General features: G+C 38.6%; 7 non-coding genes and 28 pseudogenes across 7 annotated transcripts; 34 read left to right on the top strand and 1 right to left on the bottom strand.

Moving 5' to 3' along the window:
- Positions 1-2207: 2207 nt before the first annotated feature.
- On the bottom strand, positions 2208-2280 carry TRNAN-AUU (transfer RNA asparagine (anticodon AUU)). Its single transcript has one exon. It is a non-coding gene; the product is annotated as a tRNA-Asn (tRNA).
- A 4130-nt stretch (positions 2281-6410) lies between these two features.
- Positions 6411-6529, top strand: LOC149716809 (5S ribosomal RNA; annotated as a pseudogene).
- Positions 6530-6871: 342 nt separating this feature from the next.
- Positions 6872-6990, top strand: LOC149716808 (5S ribosomal RNA; annotated as a pseudogene).
- Positions 6991-7350: 360 nt separating this feature from the next.
- Positions 7351-7469, top strand: LOC149716807 (5S ribosomal RNA; annotated as a pseudogene).
- Positions 7470-7603: 134 nt separating this feature from the next.
- On the top strand, positions 7604-7706 carry LOC149716806 (5S ribosomal RNA; annotated as a pseudogene).
- A 123-nt stretch (positions 7707-7829) lies between these two features.
- LOC149716805 (5S ribosomal RNA) lies at positions 7830-7948 on the top strand (annotated as a pseudogene).
- A 341-nt stretch (positions 7949-8289) lies between these two features.
- On the top strand, positions 8290-8408 carry LOC149716804 (5S ribosomal RNA; annotated as a pseudogene).
- Positions 8409-8768: 360 nt separating this feature from the next.
- LOC149716803 (5S ribosomal RNA) lies at positions 8769-8887 on the top strand (annotated as a pseudogene).
- Positions 8888-9021: 134 nt separating this feature from the next.
- On the top strand, positions 9022-9140 carry LOC149716802 (5S ribosomal RNA; annotated as a pseudogene).
- Positions 9141-9738: 598 nt separating this feature from the next.
- On the top strand, positions 9739-9857 carry LOC149716801 (5S ribosomal RNA; annotated as a pseudogene).
- Positions 9858-9994: 137 nt separating this feature from the next.
- Positions 9995-10113, top strand: LOC149716800 (5S ribosomal RNA; annotated as a pseudogene).
- Positions 10114-10236: 123 nt separating this feature from the next.
- LOC149716799 (5S ribosomal RNA) lies at positions 10237-10355 on the top strand. Its single transcript, XR_016368639.1, has one exon. It is a non-coding gene; the product is annotated as a 5S ribosomal RNA (ribosomal RNA).
- Positions 10356-11194: 839 nt separating this feature from the next.
- On the top strand, positions 11195-11313 carry LOC149716798 (5S ribosomal RNA; annotated as a pseudogene).
- A 134-nt stretch (positions 11314-11447) lies between these two features.
- On the top strand, positions 11448-11566 carry LOC149716797 (5S ribosomal RNA; annotated as a pseudogene).
- A 598-nt stretch (positions 11567-12164) lies between these two features.
- LOC149716796 (5S ribosomal RNA) lies at positions 12165-12283 on the top strand (annotated as a pseudogene).
- A 137-nt stretch (positions 12284-12420) lies between these two features.
- Positions 12421-12539, top strand: LOC149716795 (5S ribosomal RNA; annotated as a pseudogene).
- Positions 12540-12662: 123 nt separating this feature from the next.
- LOC149716794 (5S ribosomal RNA) lies at positions 12663-12781 on the top strand. Its single transcript, XR_016368630.1, has one exon. It is a non-coding gene; the product is annotated as a 5S ribosomal RNA (ribosomal RNA).
- Positions 12782-13619: 838 nt separating this feature from the next.
- LOC149716793 (5S ribosomal RNA) lies at positions 13620-13738 on the top strand (annotated as a pseudogene).
- Positions 13739-13872: 134 nt separating this feature from the next.
- On the top strand, positions 13873-13991 carry LOC149716792 (5S ribosomal RNA; annotated as a pseudogene).
- A 598-nt stretch (positions 13992-14589) lies between these two features.
- LOC149716791 (5S ribosomal RNA) lies at positions 14590-14708 on the top strand (annotated as a pseudogene).
- A 137-nt stretch (positions 14709-14845) lies between these two features.
- On the top strand, positions 14846-14964 carry LOC149716790 (5S ribosomal RNA; annotated as a pseudogene).
- A 123-nt stretch (positions 14965-15087) lies between these two features.
- LOC149716789 (5S ribosomal RNA) lies at positions 15088-15206 on the top strand. The gene has a single exon (XR_016368566.1). It is a non-coding gene; the product is annotated as a 5S ribosomal RNA (ribosomal RNA).
- A 618-nt stretch (positions 15207-15824) lies between these two features.
- LOC149716788 (5S ribosomal RNA) lies at positions 15825-15943 on the top strand (annotated as a pseudogene).
- Positions 15944-16080: 137 nt separating this feature from the next.
- On the top strand, positions 16081-16199 carry LOC149716787 (5S ribosomal RNA; annotated as a pseudogene).
- A 123-nt stretch (positions 16200-16322) lies between these two features.
- LOC149716786 (5S ribosomal RNA) lies at positions 16323-16441 on the top strand. The gene has a single exon (XR_016368543.1). It is a non-coding gene; the product is annotated as a 5S ribosomal RNA (ribosomal RNA).
- A 618-nt stretch (positions 16442-17059) lies between these two features.
- Positions 17060-17178, top strand: LOC149716785 (5S ribosomal RNA; annotated as a pseudogene).
- Positions 17179-17315: 137 nt separating this feature from the next.
- On the top strand, positions 17316-17434 carry LOC149716784 (5S ribosomal RNA; annotated as a pseudogene).
- Positions 17435-17557: 123 nt separating this feature from the next.
- Positions 17558-17676, top strand: LOC149716783 (5S ribosomal RNA). The gene has a single exon (XR_016368506.1). It is a non-coding gene; the product is annotated as a 5S ribosomal RNA (ribosomal RNA).
- Positions 17677-18514: 838 nt separating this feature from the next.
- On the top strand, positions 18515-18633 carry LOC149716782 (5S ribosomal RNA; annotated as a pseudogene).
- Positions 18634-18995: 362 nt separating this feature from the next.
- On the top strand, positions 18996-19114 carry LOC149716781 (5S ribosomal RNA; annotated as a pseudogene).
- An 839-nt stretch (positions 19115-19953) lies between these two features.
- LOC149716780 (5S ribosomal RNA) lies at positions 19954-20072 on the top strand (annotated as a pseudogene).
- Positions 20073-20195: 123 nt separating this feature from the next.
- LOC149716779 (5S ribosomal RNA) lies at positions 20196-20314 on the top strand (annotated as a pseudogene).
- A 2592-nt stretch (positions 20315-22906) lies between these two features.
- LOC149716778 (5S ribosomal RNA) lies at positions 22907-23025 on the top strand. The gene has a single exon (XR_016368498.1). It is a non-coding gene; the product is annotated as a 5S ribosomal RNA (ribosomal RNA).
- A 135-nt stretch (positions 23026-23160) lies between these two features.
- Positions 23161-23263, top strand: LOC149716777 (5S ribosomal RNA; annotated as a pseudogene).
- Positions 23264-23386: 123 nt separating this feature from the next.
- On the top strand, positions 23387-23505 carry LOC149716776 (5S ribosomal RNA; annotated as a pseudogene).
- The last annotated feature ends 2 nt before the right edge of the window (positions 23506-23507 follow it).

Raw genomic sequence — 23507 nt, 5'->3', positions numbered from 1 at the left:
TTGTTCAATCGAGATGAAATCACTTTTATTGAGTGTTTTATTGCGAATTAAGCTGAATTCGGTCAAAAATTTCTCCAGAAAAAAATGCATTCAAAAAAGTACCGAAAAAATCGCATGTTTTTCTTCTTCAAGACACAAAATCCGTGACAACGATTTCTTATTGAAAAATTTCATTTTAACAGTTTTTTGATTTGAATATCGTTACATTTGCTTGAATTAAAGCTAAAAGTATAAAAATAATGGTTTCAGTGAATATATTTGTAAATAGTGAAGAAATACTCAAAATATGCTTCGTTGGCGGTGAAACGTCGATTTTTAAAATGTTATTAAAAATCGAGGTACATTTTTAATTATTGTTCAATCGAGATGAAATCACTTTTAATGAGTGTTTTATAGGGAATTAAGCTGAATTCGGTCAAACATTTCTCCAGAAAAAAATGCATTTAAAAGTGTACCGAAAAAATCGCATGTTTTTTTCTTCAAGATACAAAATCCGTGACAACGATTTCTTATTTAAAATTGAATTTTAACAGTTTGTTGAATGAATATCGTTACATTTGCTTGAATTAACGCAAAAATTACAAAAATAATGGTTTCAGTGGTTATATTTGAAAATAGTGAACAAATACTCAAAATGTTTTTCTTAGGCCGAGTTACGTCGATTTTGAAAATGTTATTAAAAATCGAGGTACATTTTTATTTATTGTTCAATCGAGATGAAATCACTTTTAATGAGTGTTTTATAGGGAATTAAGCTGAATTCGGTCAAAAATTTCTCCAGAATAAAATTCATTCAAAAAAGTACCGAAAAAATCGCAGGTTTTTCTTCTTCAAGACACAAAATCCGTGAATACGATTTCTTATTGAAAATTGAATTTTAACAGTTTTTGAATGAATATCGTTACATTGCTTGAATTAAAGCAAAAAGTATAAAAATAATGGTTTCAATGAATATATTTGAAAATAGTGAATTAAGCTGAATTCGGTCAAACATTTCTCCAGAAAAAAATGCATTCAAAAGTGTACCGAAAAAATCGCATGTTTTTTTTCTTCAAGATACAAAATCCGTGACAACGATTTCTTATTTAAAATTGAATTTTAACAGTTTGTTGAATGAATATCGTTACATTTGCTTGAATTAACGCAAAAATTACAAAAATAATGGTTTCATTGGTTATATTTGAAAACAGTGAACAAATACTCAAAATGTTTTTCTTAGGTCGAGTTACGTCGATTTTGAAAATGTTATTAAAAATCGAGGTACATTTTTATTTATTGTTCAATCGAGATGAAATCACTTTTATTGAGTGTTTTATAGGGAATTAAGCTGAATTCGGTCAAAAATTTCTCCAGAAAAAAATGAATTCAAAAAAGTACCGAAAAAATCGCATGTTTTTCTTCTTCAAGATACAAAATCCGTGACAACGATTTCTTATTGAAAATTGAATTTTAACAGTTTTTTGAATGAATATCGTTACATTGCTTGAATTAAAGCAAAAAGTATAAAAATAATGGTTTCAATGAATATATTTGAAAATAGTGAAGAAATACTCAAAGTATGCTTCTTTGGCCGTGAAACGTCGATTTTGAAAATGTTATTAAAAATCGAGGTAAATTTTTAATTATTGTTCAATCGAGATGAAATCACTTTCAATGAGTGTTTTATAGGGAATTAAGCTGAATTCGGTCAAAAATTTCTCCAGAAAAAAATGCATTCAAAAAAGTACCGAAAAAATCGCATGTTTTTCTTCTTTAAGATACAAAATCAGTGACAACGATTTCTTATTGAAAAATTGAATTTTAACAGTTTTTTGAATGAATATCGTTACATTTGCTTGAATTAAAGCAAAAAGTATAAAAATAGTGGTTTCAGTGAATATATTTGTAAATAGTGAAGAAATACTCAAAATATGCTTCGTTGGCGGTGAAACGTCGATTTTTAAAATGTGATTAAAAATCGAGGTACATTTTTAATTACTGTTCAATCGAGATGAAATCACTTTTAATGAGTGTTTTATAGGGAACTAAGCTGAATTCGGTCAAAAATTTCTCCAGAAAAAAATGCATTCAAAAAAGTACCGAAAAAATCGCATGTTTAACAGCCGAACGCGCTAACAATTGAGCCACGGAAGCTCAGAAAATAAATGGTTATCACGTATTATGGAAAAAGTTTGACTTTTCACGCTACATCTGAGACCTCACAACACCGCTCCCGGACGGGTTCGAACCACCAACCTTTCGATTAATAGCCGAACGCGCTAACCATTTAGCCACGGAAGCCCAAAAATTAAATGTTCGTCAGGTATTGTGGAAAAACTCTGACATTTTACGTTACATCTGAGACGTCACAACACCTCTCCCGGATGGGCTCGAACCACCAACCTATTGGTTAACAGCCGAACGCGCTAACCATTGCGCCACTGAAGCCCAAAAATTAAATTTTCGTCAGGTATTGAGGAAAAACTTTGACTTTTTACTTCACATCTGAGACCTCACAACACCGCTCCCGGATGGGCTCGAACCACCAACCTTTCGGTTAACAGCCGAACGCGCTAACCATTCGCCACGGACACCCAAAAATTAAATGGTCGTCAGGTATTGTGGAAAAACTTTGCCTATTTACGTTACATTTGAGATCCAAAAACACCGCTCCCGGGTGGGCTCGAACCACCAACCTTTCGGTTAACAGCTGAACGCGTTGACCATTGCGCCACTGAAGCCCAAAAATTAAATTTTCGTCAGGTACTGAGGTAAAACTTTGACTTTTTACTTCACATCTGAGACCACACAACACCGCTCCCGGATGGGCTCGAACCACCAACCTTTCGGTTAACAGCCGAACGCGCTAACAATTGAGCCACGGAAGCTCAGAAAATAAATGGTTATCACGTATTATGGAAAAAGTTTGACTTTTCACGCTACATCTGAGACCTCACAACACCGCTCCCGGATGGCCTCGAACCACCAACCTTTCGATTAACAGCCGAACGCGCTAACCATTGAGCCACGGAAGCCCAAAAATTAAATGTTCGTCAGGTATTGTGGAAAAACTCTGACATTTTACGTTACATCTGAGACGTCACAACACCGCTCCCGGGAGGGCCCGAACCACCAACCTATTGGTTAACAGCCGAACGCTCTAACCATTGAGCCACGGAAGCCCAAAAATTAAATGTTCGTCAGGTATTGTGGAAAAACTCTGACATTTTACGTTACATCTGAGACGTCACAACACCGCTCCCGGGAGGGCCCGAACCACCAACCTATTGTTTAACAGCCGAACGCTCTAACCATTGAGCCACGGAAGCCCAAAAATTAAATGTTCGTCAGGTATTGTAGAAAAACTCTGACATTTTACGTTACATCTGAGACGTCACAACACCGCTCCCGGGAGGGCCCGAACCACCAACCTATTGGTTAACAGCCGAACGCGCTAACCAGTGAGCCAAAGAAGCTCAGAAATTAAATGGTTGTTAGGTATTGTGGATAAGTTATGACTTTTTAAGTTACATCTGAGACCCTACAACACCTCTCCCAGGTGGGCTCGAACCACCAACCTTTCGGTCAACAGCCGAACGCGCTAACCATAGCGCAACGGAAGCCCAAATATTAAATGGTCGTCCGGTATTGAGGTAAAACTTTGACTTTTTACTTCACACCTGAGACCTCACAACACCGCTCCAGGATGGGCTCGAACCACCAACCTATTGGTTAACAGCCGAACGCTCTAACCATTGAGCCACGGAAGCCCAAAAATTAAATGTTCGTCAGGTATTGTGGAAAAACTCTGACATTTTACGTTACATCTGAGACGTCACAACACCGCTCCCGGGAGGGCCCGAACCACCAACCTATTGGTTAACAGCCGAACGCTCTAACCATTGAGCCACGGAAGCCCAAAAATTAAATGTTCGTCAGGTATTGTAGAAAAACTCTGACATTTTACGTTACATCTGAGACGTCACAACACCGCTCCCGGGAGGGCCCGAACCACCAACCTATTGGTTAACAGCCGAACGCTCTAACCATTGAGCCACGGAAGCCCAAAAATTAAATGTTCGTCAGGTATTGTAGAAAAACTCTGACATTTTACGTTACATCTGAGACGTCACAACACCGCTCCCGGGAGGGCTCGAACCACCAACCTTTCGGTTAACAGCTGAACGCGCTGACCATTGCGCCACTGAAGCCCAAAAATTAAATTTTCGTCAGGTACTGAGGTAAAACTTTGACTTTTTACTTCACATCTGAGACCACACAACACCGCTCCCGGATGGGCTCGAACCACCATAACTCTGTGTCTACTAGAGATACGGGGATGTCCTTACGATATGATATAGTCCAAATTGTCCCCCATCTTACCATACTAAAAACATTGAGCTACGACAAACAGGGGCCGAGATATTAAGCAAAATGTTCGTCAACTTTGGTATCGTCTCACTTATTTTTATTATGTTACTTATGATTTTTGCACTAAACTTTGGAGGCTCATAACTCTTGTTCTACAAGAGATACTGGGATATCCGTTGGATATGTTATAGTACTCTTTGCTCCCCATACAAGGATACTTTAAACTTGAGGCTACCTCAATATCGTCGTCAACTTACTTTTTGTCTCACTTATTGTTAGAAGGTTACTTTTGATTTTTGAAAATATACTTTGCAGGCTCGTAACTCTGTTTCTACTGGAGATACGGGGATGTCTTTTGAGTATGTTATAGACCAATTTGTCCCCCATCTAGCCATACTAAGAATTTGGGCTACGACAAACAGTAGTCGAGTAATTAAGCTAATCGTAAACAAACAAACCCCTCCATAGGAAATACATTAGACTAAATTCTGGAGGCTCGTAACTCTGGTTCTACCAGAGATACGGGGATGTAAATAATGTGACCTTGACACAAATGTTCGGATAATTATAAAGGTCTTTGCATGTTCCAAGCAAAAAAAAAAAACTTTGCGGTTTCGAACCTGTGGCCTTCCGAGAGTGAGGCGGATGCGATAACCGCTACACTAAAGATATGTTATTATTTTTAATCGAAAGAACAGGGTCAAGTAATTAAGCAATACGTGAACAAACAAACCCCTCCATAGAAAATGCATTAGACTATACTTTACAGGCTCGTAACTCTGTATCTACTGGAGATACGGGGATGTCCTTTGAGTATGTTATAGACCAATTTGTCCCCCATCTAGCCATACTAAGAATTAGGGCTACGACAAACAGTAGTCGAGTAATTAAGCTAATCGTAAAAAAACAAACCCCTCCATAGGAAATACATTAGACTAAATTCTGGAGGCTGGTAACTCTGGTTCTACCAGAGATACGGGGATGTAAATAATGTGACCTTGACACAAATGTTCGGATAATTATAAAAAAAAACTTCGCGGTTTCGAACCTGTGGCCTTCCGGGAGTGAGGCGGATGCGATAACCGCTACACTAAAGATATGTTATTATTTTTAATCGAAAGAACAGGGTCAAGTAATTAAGCAATACGTGAACAAACAAACCCCTCTATAGAAAATGCATTAGACTATACTTTTCAGGCTCGTAACTCTGTTTCTACTGTAAATACGGGGATGTCCTTTGAGTATGTTATAGTCCAATTTGTCCCCCATCTAACCATACTAAAAACATTGAGCTACGACAAACAATGGTCGAGTAATTAAGCTAATCGTAAACAAACAAACCCCTCCATAGGAAATCCATTAGACTAAATTCTGGAGGCTCGTAACTCTGGTTCTACCAGAGATACGGGGATGTAAATAATGTGACCTTGACACAAATGTTCGGATAATTATAAAAAAAAACTTCGCGGTTTCGAACCTGTGGCCTTCCGGGAGTGAGGCGGATGCGATAACCGCTACACTAAAGATATGTATTATTTTTAATCGAAAGAACAGGGTCAAGTAATTAAGCAATAAATGAACAAACAAACCCCTCCATAGAAAATGCATTATACTATACTTTGCAGGCTCGTAACTCTGTTTCTACTGGAGATACGGGGATGTCCTTTGAGTATGTTTTAGTCCAATTTGTCTCCCATCTAACCATACTAAAAACATTGATCTACGACAAACAGGGGCCGAGATATTAAGCAAAACGTAATGAAACAAACCCCCTCCATAGGAAATGCATTAGACTATACTTTTCCGGCTCGTAACTCTGTTTCTACTGGAGATACGGGGATGTCCTTTGAGTATGGTATTGTCCAATTTGTCCCCCATCAAACCATACTAAAATATTTGGGTTACGACAAACAGGGGCCGAGTAATTAAGTTAAACGTATACAAACAACCCCTCCATAGGAAATGCATTAGACTATGAAAAAAGCAAACATATCTTCATTTTTGTTATTGTTTTATAAAGATGAAAGTTAATTAAATTCAAATTATTAACTTGCACTCTCGGCAACGGCCATATCACGCTGAATACACCGGTTCTCGTCCGATAACCGAAGTTAAGCAGCGTCGAGCGCAGTCAGTACTTGGGAGGGAGACCACTTAGGAACACTGCGTGCCGTTTTTTCACTTTTTTTCCCTCTTATAAATTTTAATAGATATGAAAAAGCAAACATATCTTCTTTTTTGTTATTGTTTTATAAAGATGAAAGTTAATTAAATTCAAATTATTAACTAGCACTCTCGGCAACGGCCATATCACGCTGAATACACCGGTTCTCGTCCGATAACCGAAGTTAAGCAGCGTCGAGCGCATACAGTACTTGGGAATACTGCGTTCCGTTGGTTTTTCACATTTGTTTCCTCTTTTAAATTCCACCCAATATGAAAGAAGCAAACATATCTTCTTTTTGTTATTGTTTTATAAAGATGAAAGTTAATTAAATTCAAATTATTAACTAGCACACTCGGCAACGGCCATATCACGCTGAATACACCGGTTCTCGTCCGATCACCGAAGTTAAGAAGCGTCGAGCGCAGTCAGTACTTGGGAGGGCGACCACTTAGGAACACTGCGTGCCGTTAGCTTTTTCACTTTGTTTTCCTCTTTTAAATTCCAATAGATATAAAAAAGCAAACATATTTTCTTTTTGTTATTGTTTTAAAAAGATGAAGGTTAATTAGTCTCACTTAATTTAAGTTCGAATTATTATCTAGCACTCTCGGCAACGGCCATATCACGCTGAGAACACCGGTTCTCGTCCGATCGCCGACGTTAGCAGCGTCGAGCGCAGTCAGTACTTGGGAATACTGCGTGCCGTTGGCTTTTTCACTTTTGTTTCCTCTTTTAAATTCCACCCGATATGAAAAAAGCAAACATATCTTCTTTTTGTTATTGTTTTATAAAGATGAAAGTTGATTTAGTTCAAATTATTAACTAGCATTCTCGGCAACGGCCATAACACGCTGAATACACCGGTTCTCGTCCGATCACCGAAGTTAAGCAGCGTCGAGCGCAGTCAGTACTTGGGAGGGAGACCACTTAGGAACACTGCGTGCCGTTGGGTTTTTCACTTTTTTTCCTCTTTTAAATTTTAATAGATATGAAAAAAGCAAACATGTTTTTTTTGTTATTGTTTTAAAATTATGAAGGTTAATTTGTCTCACTTAATTTAAATTCGAATTATTAACTAGCACTCTCGGCAACGGCCATATCACGCTGAAAACACCGGTTCTCGTCCGATCACCGAAGTTAAGCAGCGTCGAGCGCATACAGTACTTGGGAATACTGCGTGCCGTTGGCTTTTTCACTTTTTTTTCCTCTTTTAAATTTTAATAGATATGAAAAAAGCAAACATATCTTCATTTTTGTTATTGTTTTATAAAGATGAAAGTTAATTAAATTCAAATTATTAACTTGCACTCTCGGCAACGGCCATATCACGCTGAATACACCGGTTCTCGTCCGATAACCGAAGTTAAGCAGCGTCGAGCGCAGTCAGTACTTGGGAGGGAGACCACTTAGGAACACTGCGTGCCGTTTTTTCACTTTTTTTCCCTCTTATAAATTTTAATAGATATGAAAAAGCAAACATATCTTCTTTTTTGTTATTGTTTTATAAAGATGAAAGTTAATTAAATTCAAATTATTAACTAGCACTCTCGGCAACGGCCATATCACGCTGAATACACCGGTTCTCGTCCGATAACCGAAGTTAAGCAGCGTCGAGCGCATACAGTACTTGGGAATAGTGCGTTCCGTTGGTTTTTCACTTTTGTTTCCTCTTTTAAATTCCACCCGATATGAAAGAAGCAAACATATCTTCTTTTTGTTATTGTTTTATAAAGATGAAAGTTAATTAAATTCAAATTATTAATAGCACTCTCGGCAACGGCCATATCACGCTGAATACACCGGTTCTCGTCCGATCACCGAAGTTAAGAAGCGTCGAGCGCAGTCAGTACTTATGAGGGCGACCACTTAGGAACACTGCGTGCCGTTAGCTTTTTCACTTTTTTTTCCTCTTTTAAATTCCAATAGATATAAAAAAGCAAACATATTTTCTTTTTGTTATTGTTTTAAAAAGATGAAGGTTAATTTGTCTCACTTAATTTAAGTTCGAATTATTATCTAGCACTCTCGGCAACGGCCATATCACGCTGAGAACACCGGTTCTCGTCCGATCGCCGACGTTAGCAGCGTCGAGCGCAGTCAGTACTTGGGAATACTGCGTGCCGTTGGCTTTTTCACTTTTGTTTCCTCTTTTAAATTCCACCCGATATGAAAAAAGCAAACATATCTTCTTTTTGTTATTGTTTTATAAAGATGAAAGTTGATTTAGTTCAAATTATTAACTAGCATTCTCGGCAACGGCCATAACACGCTGAATACACCGGTTCTCGTCCGATCACCGAAGTTAAGCAGCGTCGAGCGCAGTCAGTACTTGGGAGGGAGACCACTTAGGAACACTGCGTGCCGTTGGGTTTTTCACTTTTTTTCCTCATATAAATTTTAATAGATATGAAAAAAGCAAACATGTTTTTTTTGTTATTGTTTTAAAATTATGAAGGTTAATTTGTCTCACTTAATTTAAATTCGAATTATTATCTAGCACTCTCGGCAACGGCCATATCACGCTGAACACACCGGTTTTCGTCCGATCACCGAAGTTAAGCAGCGTCGAGCGCAGTCACTACTTGGGAGGGAGACCACTTAGGAACACTGCGTGCCGTTGGCTTTATCACTTTTTTTTCCTCTTTTAAATTTTAATAGATATGAAAAAAGCAAACATGTTTTCATTTTGTTATTGTTTTAAAATGATGAAGGTTAATTTGTCTCACTTAATTTAAATTCGAATTATTAACTAGCACTCTCGGCAACGGCCATATCACGCTGAGAACACCGGTTCTCGTCCGATCGCCGACGTTAGCAGCGTCGAGCGCAGTCAGTACTTGGGAATACTGCGTGCCGTTGGCTTTTTCACTTTTGTTTCCTCTTTTAAATTCCACCCGATATGAAAAAAGCAAACATATCTTCTTTTTGTTATTGTTTTATAAAGATGAAGGTTAATTTGTCTCACTTAATTTAAATTCGAATTTTTAACTAGCACTCTCGGCAACGGCCATATCACGCTGAGAACACCGGTTCTCGTCCGATCGCCGACGTTAGCAGCGTCGAGCGCAGTCAGTACTTGGGAATACTGCGTGCCGTTTGTTTTCCACTTTTGTTTCCTCTTTTAAATTCCACCCGATTTGAAAAAGCACAGATATCTTCTTTTTGTTATTGTTTTATAAAGATGAAAGTTAATTAAATTAAAATTATTAACTAGCACTCTCGGCAACGGCCATATCACGCTGAATACACCGGTTCTCGTCCGATAACTGAAGTTAAGCAGCGTCGAGCGCAGTCACTACTTGGGAGGGAGACCACATAGGAACACTGCGTGCCGTTGGCTTTTTCACTTTTTTTTCCTCTTTTAAATTTTAATAGATATGAAAAAAGCAAACATGTTTTCATTTTGTTATTGTTTTAAAATGATGAAGGTTAATTTGTCTCACTTAATTTAAATTCGAATTATTAACTAGCACTCTCGGCAACGAGCATATCACGCTGAATACAGCGGTTCTCGTCCGATCACCGAAGTTAAGCAGCGTCGAGCGCAGTCAGTACTTGGGATGGAGACCACTTAGGAACACTGCGTGCCGTTGGCTTTTTCACTTTTTTTTCCTCTTTTAAATTTTAATAGATATGAAAAAAGGAAACATATCTTCTTTTTTGTTATTGTTTTATAAAGATGAAAGTTAATTAAATTCAAATTATTAAATAGCACTCTCGGCAACGGCCATATCACGCTGAATACACCGGTTCTCGTCCGATCACCGAAGTTAAGCAGCGTCGAGCGCAGTCAGTACTTGGGAGGGCGACCACTTAGGAACACTGCGTGCCGTTAGCTTTTTCACTTTTTTTTCCTCTTTTAAATTCCAATAGATATGAAAAAAGCAAACATATTTTCTTTTTGTTATTGTTTTAAAAAGATGAAGGTTAATTTGTCTCACTTAATTTAAATTCGAATTATTATCTAGCACTCTCGGCAACGGCCATATCACGCTGAGAACACCGGTTCTCGTCCGATCGCCGACGTTAGCAGCGTCGAGCGCAGTCAGTACTTGGGAATACTGCGTGCCGTAGGCTTTTTCACTTTTGTTTCCTCTTTTAAATTCCACCCGATATGAAAAAAGCAAACATATCTTCTTTTTGTTATTGTTTTATAAAGATGAAGGTTAATTTGTCTAACTTAATTTAAATTCGAATTTTTAACTAGCACTCTCGGCAACGGCCATATCACGCTGAGAACACCGGTTCTCGTCCGATCACCGACGTTAGCAGCGTCGAGCGCAGTCAGTACTTGGGAATACTGCGTGCCGTTGGCTTTTTCACTTTTGTTTCCTCTTTTAAATTCCACCCGATATGAAAAAAGCAAACATATCTTCTTTTTGTTATTGTTTTATAAAGATGAAGGTTAATTTGTCTCACTTAATTTAAATTCGAATTTTTAACTAGCACTCTCGGCAACGGCCAAATCACGCTGAGAACACCGGTTCTCGTCCGATCGCCGACGATAGCAGCGTCGAGCGCAGTCAGTACTTGGGAATACTGCGTGCCGTTGGCTTTTTCACTTTTGTTTCCTCTTTTAAATTCCACCCGATATGAAAAAAGCAAACATATCTTCTTTTTGTTATTGTTTTATAAAGATGAAAGTTGATTTAGTTCAAATTATTAACTAGCATTCTCGGCAACGGCCATAACACGCTGAATACACCGGTTCTCGTCCGATCACCGAAGTTAAGCAGCGTCGAGCGCAGTCAGTACTTGGGAGGGAGACCACTTAGGAACACTGCGTGCCGTTGGGTTTTTCACTTTTTTTCCTCATATAAATTTTAATAGATATGAAAAAAGCAAACATGTTTTTTTTGTTATTGTTTTAAAATTATGAAGGTTAATTTGTCTCACTTAATTTAAATTCGAATTATTATCTAGCACTCTCGGCAACGGCCATATCACGCTGAACACACCGGTTTTCGTCCGATCACCGAAGTTAAGCAGCGTCGAGCGCAGTCACTACTTGGGAGGGAGACCACTTAGGAACACTGCGTGCCGTTGGCTTTATCACTTTTTTTTCCTCTTTTAAATTTTAATAGATATGAAAAAAGCAAACATGTTTTCATTTTGTTATTGTTTTAAAATGATGAAGGTTAATTTGTCTCACTTAATTTAAATTCGAATTATTAACTAGCACTCTCGGCAACGGCCATATCACGCTGAGAACACCGGTTCTCGTCCGATCGCCGACGTTAGCAGCGTCGAGCGCAGTCAGTACTTGGGAATACTGCGTGCCGTTGGCTTTTTCACTTTTGTTTCCTCTTTTAAATTCCACCCGATATGAAAAAAGCAAACATATCTTCTTTTTGTTATTGTTTTATAAAGATGAAGGTTAATTTGTCTCACTTAATTTAAATTCGAATTTTTAACTAGCACTCTCGGCAACGGCCATATCACGCTGAGAACACCGGTTCTCGTCCGATCGCCGACGTTAGCAGCGTCGAGCGCAGTCAGTACTTGGGAATACTGCGTGCCGTTTGTTTTCCACTTTTGTTTCCTCTTTTAAATTCCACCCGATTTGAAAAAGCACAGATATCTTCTTTTTGTTATTGTTTTATAAAGATGAAAGTTAATTAAATTAAAATTATTAACTAGCACTCTCGGCAACGGCCATATCACGCTGAATACACCGGTTCTCGTCCGATAACTGAAGTTAAGCAGCGTCGAGCGCAGTCACTACTTGGGAGGGAGACCACATAGGAACACTGCGTGCCGTTGGCTTTTTCACTTTTTTTTCCTCTTTTAAATTTTAATAGATATGAAAAAAGCAAACATGTTTTCATTTTGTTATTGTTTTAAAATGATGAAGGTTAATTTGTCTCACTTAATTTAAATTCGAATTATTAACTAGCACTCTCGGCAACGAGCATATCACGCTGAATACAGCGGTTCTCGTCCGATCACCGAAGTTAAGCAGCGTCGAGCGCAGTCAGTACTTGGGATGGAGACCACTTAGGAACACTGCGTGCCGTTGGCTTTTTCACTTTTTTTTCCTCTTTTAAATTTTAATAGATATGAAAAAAGGAAACATATCTTCTTTTTTGTTATTGTTTTATAAAGATGAAAGTTAATTAAATTCAAATTATTAAATAGCACTCTCGGCAACGGCCATATCACGCTGAATACACCGGTTCTCGTCCGATCACCGAAGTTAAGCAGCGTCGAGCGCAGTCAGTACTTGGGAGGGCGACCACTTAGGAACACTGCGTGCCGTTAGCTTTTTCACTTTTTTTTCCTCTTTTAAATTCCAATAGATATGAAAAAAGCAAACATATTTTCTTTTTGTTATTGTTTTAAAAAGATGAAGGTTAATTTGTCTCACTTAATTTAAATTCGAATTATTATCTAGCACTCTCGGCAACGGCCATATCACGCTGAGAACACCGGTTCTCGTCCGATCGCCGACGTTAGCAGCGTCGAGCGCAGTCAGTACTTGGGAATACTGCGTGCCGTAGGCTTTTTCACTTTTGTTTCCTCTTTTAAATTCCACCCGATATGAAAAAAGCAAACATATCTTCTTTTTGTTATTGTTTTATAAAGATGAAGGTTAATTTGTCTAACTTAATTTAAATTCGAATTTTTAACTAGCACTCTCGGCAACGGCCATATCACGCTGAGAACACCGGTTCTCGTCCGATCACCGACGTTAGCAGCGTCGAGCGCAGTCAGTACTTGGGAATACTGCGTGCCGTTGGCTTTTTCACTTTTGTTTCCTCTTTTAAATTCCACCCGATATGAAAAAAGCAAACATATCTTCTTTTTGTTATTGTTTTATAAAGATGAAGGTTAATTTGTCTCACTTAATTTAAATTCGAATTTTTAACTAGCACTCTCGGCAACGGCCAAATCACGCTGAGAACACCGGTTCTCGTCCGATCGCCGACGATAGCAGCGTCGAGCGCAGTCAGTACTTGGGAATACTGCGTGCCGTTGGTTTTTCACTTTTGTTTCCTCTTTTAAATTCCACCCGATTTGAAAAAAGCACACATATCTTCTTTTTGTTATTGTTTTATAAAGATGAAAGTTAATTAAATTCAAATTATTAACTAGCACTCTCGGCAACGGCCATATCACGCTGAATACACCGGGTTTCGTCCGAAAACCGAAGTTAAGCAGCGTCGAGCGCAGTCACTACTTGGGAGGGAGACCACTTAGGTACACTGCGTGCCGTTGGGTTTTTCACTTTTTTTCCTCATATAAATTTTAATAGATATGAAAAAAGCAAACATGTTTTTTTTGTTATTGTTTTAAAATTATGAAGGTTAATTTGTCTCACTTAATTTAAATTCGAATTATTATCTAGCACTCTCGGCAACGGCCATATCACGCTGAACACACCGGTTTTCGTCCGATCACCGAAGTTAAGCAGCGTCGAGCGCAGTCACTACTTGGGAGGGAGACCACTTAGGAACACTGCGTGCCGTTGGCTTTTTCACTTTTTTTTCCTCTTTTAAATTTTAATAGATATGATAAAAGCAAACATGTTTTCATTTTGTTATTGTTTTAAAATGATGAAGGTTAATTTGTCTCACTTAATTTAAATTCGAATTATTAACTAGCACTCTCGGCAACGGCCATATCACGCTGAGAACACCGGTTCTCGTCCGATCGCCGACGTTAGCAGCGTCGAGCGCAGTCAGTACTTGGGAATACTGCGTGCCGTTGGCTTTTTCACTTTTGTTTCCTCTTTTAAATTCCACCCGATATGAAAAAAGCAAACATATCTTCTTTTTGTTATTGTTTTATAAAGATGAAGGTTAATTTGTCTCACTTAATTTAAATTCGAATTTTTAACTAGCACTCTCGGCAACGGCCATATCACGCTGAGAACACCGGTTCTCGTCCGATCGCCGACGTTAGCAGCGTCGAGCGCAGTCAGTACTTGGGAATACTGCGTGCCGTTTGTTTTTCACTTTTGTTTCCTCTTTTAAATTCCACCCGATTTGAAAAAGCACAGATATCTTCTTTTTGTTATTGTTTTATAAAGATGAAAGTTAATTAAATTAAAATTATTAACTAGCACTCTCGGCAACGGCCATATCACGCTGAATACACCGGTTCTCGTCCGATAACTGAAGTTAAGCAGCGTCGAGCGCAGTCACTACTTGGGAGGGAGACCACTTAGGAACACTGCGTGCCGTTGGCTTTTTCACTTTTTTTTCCTCTTTTAAATTTTAATAGATATGAAAAAAGCAAACATGTTTTCATTTTGTTATTGTTTTAAAATGATGAAGGTTAATTTGTCTCACTTAATTTAAATTCGAATTATTAACTAGCACTCTCGGCAATGAGCATATCACGCTGAATACAGCGGTTCTCGTCCGATCACCGAAGTTAAGCAGCGTCGAGCGCAGTCAGTACTTGGGATGGAGACCACTTAGGAACACTGCGTGCCGTTGGCTTTTTCACTTTTTTTTCCTCTTTTAAATTTTAATAGATATGAAAAAAGGAAACATATCTTCTTTTTTGTTATTGTTTTATAAAGATGAAAGTTAATTAAATTCAAATTATTAAATAGCACTCTCGGCAACGGCCATATCACGCTGAATACACCGGTTCTCGTCCGATCACCGAAGTTAAGCAGCGTCGAGCGCAGTCAGTACTTGGGAGGGCGACCACTTAGGAACACTGCGTGCCGTTAGCTTTTTCACTTTTTTTTTCCTCTTTTAAATTCCACCCGATATGAAAAAAGCAAACATATCTTCTTTTTGTTATTGTTTTATAAAGATGAAGGTTAATTTGTCTAACTTAATTTAAATTCGAATTTTTAACTAGCACTCTCGGCAACGGCCATATCACGCTGAGAACACCGGTTCTCGTCCGATCGCCGACGTTAGCAGCGTCGAGCGCAGTCAGTACTTGGGAATACTGCGTGCCGTTGGCTTTTTCACTTTTGTTTCCTCTTTTAAATTCCACCCGATATGAAAAAAGCAAACATATCTTCTTTTTGTTATTGTTTTATAAAGATGAAGGTTAATTTGTCTCACTTAATTTAAATTCGAATTTTTAACTAGCACTCTCGGCAACGGCCAAATCACGCTGAGAACACCGCTTCTCGTCCGATCGCCGACGATAGCAGCGTCGAGCGCAGTCAGTACTTGGGATGGAGACCACTTAGGAACACTGCGTGCCGTTGGCTTTTTCACTTTTTTTTCCTCTTTTAAATTTTAATAGATATGAAAAAAGCAAACATATCTTCTTTTTTGTTATTGTTTTATAAAGATGAAAGTTAATTAAATTCAAATTATTAACTAGCACTCTCGGCAACGGCCATATCACGCTGAATACACCGGTTCTCGTCCGATAACTGAAGTTAAGCAGCGTCGAGCGCAGTCACTACTTGGGAGGGAGACCACTTAGGAACACTGCGTGCCGTTGGCTTTTTCACTTTTTTTTCCTCTTTTAAATTTTAATAGATATGAAAAAAGCAAACATGTTTTCATTTTGTTATTGTTTTAAAATGATGAAGGTTAATTTGTCTCACTTAATTTAAATTCGAATTATTAACTAGCACTCTCGGCAATGAGCATATCACGCTGAATACAGCGGTTCTCGTCCGATCACCGAAGTTAAGCAGCGTCGAGCGCAGTCAGTACTTGGGATGGAGACCACTTAGGAACACTGCGTGCCGTTGGCTTTTTCACTTTTTTTTCCTCTTTTAAATTTTAATAGATATGAAAAAAGGAAACATATCTTCTTTTTTGTTATTGTTTTATAAAGATGAAAGTTAATTAAATTCAAATTATTAAATAGCACTCTCGGCAACGGCCATATCACGCTGAATACACCGGTTCTCGTCCGATCACCGAAGTTAAGCAGCGTCGAGCGCAGTCAGTACTTGGGAGGGCGACCACTTAGGAACACTGCGTGCCGTTAGCTTTTTCACTTTTTTTTTCCTCTTTTAAATTCCACCCGATATGAAAAAAGCAAACATATCTTCTTTTTGTTATTGTTTTATAAAGATGAAGGTTAATTTGTCTAACTTAATTTAAATTCGAATTTTTAACTAGCACTCTCGGCAACGGCCATATCACGCTGAGAACACCGGTTCTCGTCCGATCGCCGACGTTAGCAGCGTCGAGCGCAGTCAGTACTTGGGAATACTGCGTGCCGTTGGCTTTTTCACTTTTGTTTCCTCTTTTAAATTCCACCCGATATGAAAAAAGCAAACATATCTTCTTTTTGTTATTGTTTTATAAAGATGAAGGTTAATTTGTCTCACTTAATTTAAATTCGAATTTTTAACTAGCACTCTCGGCAACGGCCAAATCACGCTGAGAACACCGCTTCTCGTCCGATCGCCGACGATAGCAGCGTCGAGCGCAGTCAGTACTTGGGATGGAGACCACTTAGGAACACTGCGTGCCGTTGGCTTTTTCACTTTTTTTTCCTCTTTTAAATTTTAATAGATATGAAAAAAGCAAACATATCTTCTTTTTTGTTATTGTTTTATAAAGATGAAAGTTAATTAAATTCAAATTATTAACTAGCACTCTCGGCAACGGCCATATCACGCTGAATACACCGGTTCTCGTCCGATAACTGAAGTTAAGCAGCGTCGAGCGCAGTCACTACTTGGGAGGGAGACCACTTAGGAACACTGCGTGCCGTTGGCTTTTTCACTTTTTTTTCCTCTTTTAAATTTTAATAGATATGAAAAAAGCAAACATGTTTTCATTTTGTTATTGTTTTAAAATGATGAAGGTTAATTTGTCTCACTTAATTTAAATTCGAATTATTAACTAGCACTCTCGGCAACGAGCATATCACGCTGAATACAGCGGTTCTCGTCCGATCACCGAAGTTAAGCAGCGTCGAGCGCAGTCAGTACTTGGGATGGAGACCACTTAGGAACACTGCGTGCCGTTGGCTTTTTCACTTTTTTTTCCTCTTTTAAATTTTAATAGATATGAAAAAAGGAAACATATCTTCTTTTTTGTTATTGTTTTATAAAGATGAAAGTTAATTAAATTCAAATTATTAAATAGCACTCTCGGCAACGGCCATATCACGCTGAATACACCGGTTCTCGTCCGATCACCGAAGTTAAGCAGCGTCGAGCGCAGTCAGTACTTGGGAGGGCGACCACTTAGGAACACTGCGTGCCGTTAGCTTTTTCACTTTTTTTTCCTCTTTTAAATTCCAATAGATATGAAAAAAGCAAACATATTTTCTTTTTGTTATTGTTTTAAAAAGATGAAGGTTAATTTGTCTCACTTAATTTAAATTCGAATTATTATCTAGCACTCTCGGCAACGGCCATATCACGCTGAGAACACCGGTTCTCGTCCGATCGCCGACGTTAGCAGCGTCGAGCGCAGTCAGTACTTGGGAATACTGCGTGCCGTTGGCTTTTTCACTTTTGTTTCCTCTTTTAAATTCCACCCGATATGAAAAAAGCAAACATATCTTCTTTTTGTTATTGTTTTATAAAGATGAAGGTTAATTTGTCTAACTTAATTTAAATTCGAATTTTTAACTAGCACTCTCGGCAACGGCCATATCACGCTGAGAACACCGGTTCTCGTCCGATCACCGACGTTAGCAGCGTCGAGCGCAGTCAGTACTTGGGAATACTGCGTGCCGTTGGCTTTTTCACTTTTGTTTCCTCTTTTAAATTCCACCCGATATGAAAAAAGCAAACATATCTTCTTTTTGTTATTGTTTTATAAAGATGAAGGTTAATTTGTCTCACTTAATTTAAATTCGAATTTTTAACTAGCACTCTCGGCAACGGCCAAATCACGCTGAGAACACCGGTTCTCGTCCGATCGCCGACGATAGCAGCGTCGAGCGCAGTCAGTACTTGGGAATACTGCGTGCCGTTGGTTTTTCACTTTTGTTTCCTCTTTTAAATTCCACCCGATTTGAAAAAAGCACACATATCTTCTTTTTGTTATTGTTTTATAAAGATGAAAGTTAATTAAATTCAAATTATTAACTAGCACTCTCGGCAACGGCCATATCACGCTGAATACACCGGGTTTCGTCCGAAAACCGAAGTTAAGCAGCGTCGAGCGCAGACACTACTTGGGAGGGAGACCACTTAGGTACACTGCGTGCCGTTGGCTTTTTCACTTTTTTTTCCTCTTTTAAATTCCAATAGATTTGAAAAAAGCAAACTTATTTTCTTTTTGTTTTTGTTTTAAAAAGATGATGGTTAATTTGTCTCACTTAATTTAAATTCGAATTATTACCTAGCACTCTTGGCAACGGCCATATCACGCTGAATACACCGGTTCTCGTCCGATAACCGAAGTTAAGCAGCGTCGAGCGCATACAGTACTTGGGAATACTGCGTGCCGTTTGCTTTTTCACTTTTGTTTCCTCTTTCAAATTCCACCAAATATGAAAAAAGCAAACATATCTGCTTTTTGTTATTGTTTTATAAAGATGAAAGTTAATTAAATTAAGATTATTAACTAGCACTCTCGGCAACGGCCATATCACGCTGAATACACCGGTTCTCGTCCGATAACTGAAGTTAAGCAGCGTCGAGCGCAGTCAGTACTTGGGAGGGCGACCACTTAGGAACACTGCGTGCCGTTAGCTTTTTCACTTTTTTTTTCCTCTTTTAAATTCCAATAGATATGAAAAAAGCAAACATATTTTCTTTTTGTTATTGTTTTAAAAAGATGAAGGTTAATTTGTCTCACTTAATTTAAATTCGAATTATTATCTAGCACTCTCGGCAACGGCCATATCACGCTGAGAACACCGGTTCTCGTCCGATCGCCGACGTTAGCAGCGTCGAGCGCTGTCAGTACTTGGGAATACTGCGTGCCGTTGGCTTTTTCACTTTTGTTTCCTCTTTTAAATTCCACCCGATATGAAAAAAGCAAACATATCTTCTTTTTGTTATTGTTTTATAAAGATGAAGGTTAATTTGTCTAACTTAATTTAAATTCGAATTTTTAACTAGCACTCTCGGCAACGGCCATATCACGCTGAGAACACCGGTTCTCGTCCGATCGCCGACGTTAGCAGCGTCGAGCGCAGTCAGTACTTGGGAATACTGCGTGCCGTTGGCTTTTTCACTTTTGTTTCCTCTTTTAAATTCCACCCGATATGAAAAAAGCAAACATATCTTCTTTTTGTTATTGTTTTATAAAGATGAAGGTTAATTTGTCTCACTTAATTTAAATTCGAATTTTTAACTAGCACTCTCGGCAACGGGCAAATCACGCTGAGAACACCGGTTCTCGTCCGATCGCCGACGATAGCAGCGTCGAGCGCAGTCAGTACTTGGGAATACTGCGTGCCGTTGGTTTTTCACTTTTGTTTCCTCTTTTAAATTCCACCCGATTTGAAAAAAGCACACATATCTTCTTTTTGTTATTGTTTTATAAAGATGAAAGTTAATTAAATTCAAATTATTAACTAGCACTCTCGGCAACGACCATATCACGCTGAATACAGCGGTTCTCGTCCGATCACCGAAGTTAAGCAGCGTCGAGCGCAGTCAGTACTTGGGATGGAGACCACTTAGGAACACTGCGTGCCGTTGGCTTTTTCACTTTTTTTTCCTCTTTTAAATTTTAATAGATATGAAAAAAGCAAACATATCTTCTTTTTTGTTATTGTTTTATAAAGATGAAAGTTAATTAAATTCAAATTATTAACTAGCACTCTCCGCAACGGCCATATCACGCTGAATACACCGGTTCTCGTCCGATAACCGAAGTTAAGCAGCGTTGAGCGCAGTCAGTACTTGGGAGGGAGACCACTTAGGAACACTGCGTGCCGTTTTTTCACTTTTTACCTCTCCGAGTGACGTATGTCACGGAGAGGTTCTAATTTCGACGTGTCTGTGTGTGTGTGTGTGTGTGTGTGTGTGGGTGTGTGTGTGTGTGTCTGTCTGTTGTTATACCCACGTGACCGCGTTCGCAGTTTGCAAATCGGAGCAAACGTGTTCTCAATTTCCGGAAATTTCGAAAATTGTATTACACTTACAGGCTATTACTCCATTGCCTGTCTAACATCACCAGCCTCTGGTCTTTGTCCATCCCACATGGACACCAGTCTGTACACACTGGCTTCTAATCACAATCGTCTGCTGCTCTTTGTCCATCCCACATGGACAACAGTCTGTACACACTGGCTTCTAATCCCCACCCTCTTGTGGTCTTTGTCCATCCCACATGGACACCAGTCTGTACACACTGGCTTCTAATCACCACCGTCATCTGCTCTTTGTCCATCCCACATGGACACCAGTCTGTAAACCTGGCTTCTAACACCACCATCTTCTGGTCTTTGTTTTTGTCCATCCCACATGGACACCAGTCTGTACACTTGGCTTCTAACACCACCATCTTCTGGTCTTTGTTTTTGTCCATCCCACATGGACACCAGTCTGTACACCTGGCTTCTACTCCATCATCATCGTTAAGGTTAAGACATACGCGGCGATCGGCCAGGGCTACGAGAAACGTCCGGCCTTCCTAAGGTGGGGCTTCCACCAAAGGTTCACGCAATTGCGCTGTTCTTATCCATAGCTGCGATTCGACACCCTTATATACTACCTATTTGAGTAAGGCGACGCAACCGGCGTATGCTTCATTTCAAACGCCAATATTAGTCAAGTCTCTCAAGAATGTTTAATTATTCTTTTTCAAAACGATGTAACGCTCAATAAGGCGAACAACTATCGAAGAAAATATTTAATATTAATTATATTTATTTTAATATTTAAGATAATCATGTCTCTAAACTCAAAATTAATACGGAAAGGGTAAAACAGTAGTCTATGTGTTTGTCTATATGTGTCCGTCCGTTGTTACCCTAGTGCGCTGCGTTAGAAGTTCGTTTTTGTTTTGATGTGTAAAGAAATCCTTCAGAACCTTAATATTCCCGTTTTCCATAATATAAAATGAATATGTGGAAATATTTTTCGTAATTATGATGCATTTAGTACTTTTGTAGCTTTAAAGCTCTATTTCATTTTGATATTCCAAAGATTTTTTTTAATATTATTATTTAAAATGGATGTTTATATATTACTTAAGCTATACTACATCTGTTTATAGCATAATCCTTCCTAAAGTGAATAAAGCGCAACGCTACAATGTTGGTCAAATGAACTTATATTTGTTAATAGGCCTAGTGAACCAAAAAGTAAACGCTTGGGTTTGGTTTTCGTTTCTGTAATGCAGAGACAATAACGGTTCAGAGTGAGCCGAAAGTTAAATACACTATTAAATAATTAGGCTTAGATTATATAATCATGGTGGAAATCTGGGCCGCGTTCAGCAGAGCCCAGCGCTGTTAGCAGTGTCCTACATAACGGGATTTTGTTTTTGAATTTTGACGTCACGGTGCTTAGCGCTGAGCTAGCGCGGTCTTCAAAGAAAATAGTCGGCTTTTTGGATAACGTGACGTAAAACGTGTAGTTCTCAGCTTGGCGAAAAAACCATGGATGAATCAATACAAATAGCTCTATGGGACTATAGCTATTTAATTGGCGTGAAACCAGTTGATCACGCGAGAATTTTAAGAGATATGTTAGTTTCTAATTTTAATTATAAAAGTTGTTATCTATCTCTATAAATATGTTATCATACAATTTTTGTTAAGCCTTGGTACCTTGCACGCTTTATTGTGCTAGCGTCATTTATAAAACGCCGATGACCGGAGAAAAGCTATGACGACAGAGCTCACCGGTAAACATTTCCAAAATCCGCTGTCTTTTTTGGTGAGCTCTGCTGAACGCAGCCCAGACCAGTGAAAGGTCTGATCGTAATCGGATAATAGCTTCGTGTTTTCATGCTTTTCATGGTACGCATTTACTTTCAGTGTGTGTAGCCACAAATAAGCTTTGGTGTTATGTAACGCTAACAGTCATGTTGACAAACTAAGAAAATCGTTGAGGTTAAACGAGAGGATAGTGTTTATATGGCAACCCTGTTGTGAATATGGCTTTGAACATAGAGGTAGAGGGTATACAGTTGAGGAGTAGAAAATTGGGCCTTTACAAACACGTAAAGGTAGTATCCCTCCAAAGTTGTATCTCTTCATTTCCCGTTTCTCCCCCATCGGATGATTTTAATGTGTACAAGTATATCATTATTGGATGTAAAATGTCGTCTGATTTACAGTATATTTGCTATGCTTTGTATACTGCTTTAATATTTCATAAATTTTAACTTAAGAAACATTTCCATATCTGGGTAAATAAGTTTGTAAGTAGTCGTCTTGACTCGGAGAGGTAATATTTTGGTTTTCCCAACTTGTTTTCCCTCTTATTAATTTTAATAGATATGAAAAAGCAAACATATCTTCTTTTTTGTTATTGTTTTATAAAGATGAAAGTTAATTAAATTCAAATTATTAACTAGCACTCTCGGCAACGGCCATATCACGCTGAATACACCGGTTCTCGTCCGATCACCGAAGTTAAGCAGCGTCGAGCGCAGTCAGTACTTGGGAGGGAGACCACTTAGGAACACTGCGTGCCGTTGGATTTTTCACTTTTTTTCCTCATTTAAATTTTAATAGATATGAAAAAAGCAAACATGTTTTTTTTTGTTATTGTTTTAAAATTATGAAGGTTAATTTGTCTCACTTAATTTAAATTCGAATTATTAACTAGCACTCTCGGCAACGGCCATATCACGCTGAAAACACCGGTTCTCGTCCGATCACCGAAGTTAAGCAGCGTCGAGCGCATACAGTACTTGGGAATACTGCGTGCCGTTGGCTTTTTCACTTTTGTTTCCTCTTTCAAATTCCACCAGATATGAAAAAAAGCAAACATATCTTCTTTCTGTTATTGTTTTATAAAGATGAAAGTTAATTTAAATCAAATTATTAACTAGCACTATCGGCAACGGCCATAACACGCTGAATACACCGGTTCTCGGACGATAACCGTAGTTAAGCAGCGTCGTGCGCAGTCAGTATTTGGGAGGGCGACCACTTAGGAACACTGCGTGCCGTTAGCTTT

This window comes from Phalangium opilio, unplaced genomic scaffold (genome assembly GCF_054372755.1).
Source record: "Phalangium opilio isolate 3A_F unplaced genomic scaffold, DU_Popi_V2 ptg000003l_1, whole genome shotgun sequence".
Classification (NCBI taxonomy): Eukaryota; Metazoa; Arthropoda; class Arachnida; order Opiliones; family Phalangiidae; genus Phalangium; species Phalangium opilio.
The sequence above is the reverse complement of the archived record's forward strand: the minus strand, read 5'-3'. Positions and strand labels throughout refer to the sequence as shown.